The sequence below is a fragment of the Aplysia californica genome, unplaced genomic scaffold (assembly GCF_000002075.1).
Source record: "Aplysia californica isolate F4 #8 unplaced genomic scaffold, AplCal3.0 scaffold00168, whole genome shotgun sequence".
NCBI classification, from domain to species: Eukaryota; Metazoa; Mollusca; class Gastropoda; order Aplysiida; family Aplysiidae; genus Aplysia; species Aplysia californica.
The window spans coordinates 714573-716843 of record NW_004797438.1 but is presented as its reverse complement, the minus strand read 5'-3'; the positions used below and the strand labels follow the sequence as shown (position 1 = coordinate 716843).

Below are 2271 nucleotides of genomic sequence, written 5' to 3'. Positions count from 1 at the left end.
AGATACACGTCTAGTAATATCTTCTGCCTTTGAAACAATCTATACTATATACTCCGCAGCGAGTATAACTGTCCCCGTCCTGACCTTCTGCTCATTCGAGTCTTCTGTGTGCTTCCCGCTCTCGACCACACTCACGGCATTCAACCCACCTCTTCGCCCCCGCCGCTAACGTGAGACGTCTCTCTACTTAACAATACCGTGAGAATGGTAGATTAAAAGGGGCTTACTTGCGGGCGGGGGGGGTGAGGGGGGGGGGGGAATGAGGGGGGATATTTTGTCTTACTATTTCTGTCACCCAGTGAATTCATAGCACTATCTGTTGGGACGGTGTATCCCTCTCAGCCCGTTTTGCCCTGACATGCAAAGTCAAAGCCTGTCTTATAAATTATCTAAATCGTGTCGATAGGGGTGTAAAATACTATTCATTTTGGAATTAAAACCCAATCGTTTACAACTCTTAATGTCTAGTGGAGAACCGAAATAATTGAAACTTGAACAAAAGGATCTAGCACAGATTCTTGGCCAAAAGTCACCAACAGTATAGGGCATGGGTCCCAAGATGATTAATTATTACGACTGGTTTAATGCCCTTTTCAAAATAATCTAAGTCATTAAGAATATTAATTACCCCAACTTTGACTGCTAAGGCAAACGCAAACTGACGGGAAAAAGCATCCCAAAAGAAATGTACGGGGATGTACGATAAGCAATAGCGTAACTTCCGAACACGGAAATCATTTCTTCATTTTTTTCGCACACGGAGACAAAGAACCTCTCCATTTCACCTCTGAAGACAGAAGAAGAAGAAGAAGAAGAAGAAGAAGAAGAAGAAGAAGAAGAAGAAGAAGAAGAAGAAGAAGAACAAGAACAAGAACAAGAACAAGAAGAAGAAGAAGAAGAAGAAGAAGAAGAAGAAGAAGAAGAAGAAGAAGAAGAAATATGTCTATAGAGAAAGAGTGCGTCGGCATCAAGAGACGCGACAGACAGACAGACAGACAGACAGGTGTACTGAGCCCACTATTTAGAATTCTTAAATAATTAATTTCCTAATGTAATGTGTGGTAACAGTTGTTGATACTCCAGAAGTGTTTGGTCCAAATTTGATTTCAACACCTTGAAAAAAGAAATCAAGTAGAAATAGTATCATGATGTAGAAGGTAGTGGGAGTATTTTATACTTTTTTTTAAAACTATCTATAACAACCAATGAACTAACTATGAAATAGCAGCCACGTCGAGGCCTGGTTCTTCGTCTTAACACAAAAATGAAATAGAAGTTCGAGTCCCACGTGGATACGTTTGTGTCACCGATTATCTTCACCTGGCCACCTGCATACGTGCAGAATCATGGCAACTCCCGCGCGCCAAAAGTATTGATGGTTGAGCGCTAGAAGTGTCTATACCCACTTTTAGTCTAAATTGAATAATCGATATGGGTAGTGATATTCTTAGCCGCTCTTTTACCTCTGTAAATATCTAAGACGGAGTTTTATTTGCTATCAAAAAGTTAACATTTCTTTTTTCTTTTTTTTTTCTTTTTTTGATTATGCTATAGAGATTTCAAAATCATCAAAATTTCAAACTCATTTTTTTCGAAACTGTGAAAAGTGGATATAGTCACTTCTTACGCTCAGCCGTTGGTACGGTAACCCCTGTATAATAATATGGAGGAGAAATAATATATATATATTTAAAAGTATTTACAATCAATTAATTAGAGTAGAATACTTGGTTAAAATGTTTCAAGAAGGTTAGGTAGCGAACTTCACCTTATTTGGTAATCCTCTGGCAATACTTGAGAGAGATCTTGCTGTCTTGCGGCCCGCTGATGCGCCCTGATCTGCAGCAGCAATTTTCAAAGAGCTTTTTATACCCCGTGGGAGATCAAGGTGGGGCTTCACTGCTTTGATAAGGCTTTTGTAAAAGGGAACCAACCGCGCAAGGATAGGTGCTGCCTTCGCAAAATGCTGTGAAAAGGATGGACTTCTTTTCTCTCAACAAGACGAAAATAGCAACAATTAAATAGTTCCTTTATCTAGGTCGTTGGGAGAAATATTTTTTTTCTTTTAAATATTTAGTAGTATAATATTATGTCTATGAATATTTAAGCACATGCGTTTTTATGTTTGAATTGTCGCTTGTTAGTTTATATAGCTTATAATATATAAACATATAGTTATATAATACACATATTTATACATATGTATTTCTTTATGTATGTATATATATATAAACATACATACATAAATACATATGAGTTTATATATATACA

General features: G+C 37.4%; 1 protein-coding gene across 1 annotated transcript in view; it reads right to left on the bottom strand.

Moving 5' to 3' along the window:
- Positions 1–1872, bottom strand: part of LOC106011722 — a gene marked incomplete at its 3' end in the record, with an annotated part of 9174 nt that extends 7302 nt beyond the window's left edge. Inside the window, 1 exon segment of the mRNA XM_013082308.2 lies at positions 1769–1872.
- Positions 1873–2271: the final 399 nt, after the last annotated feature.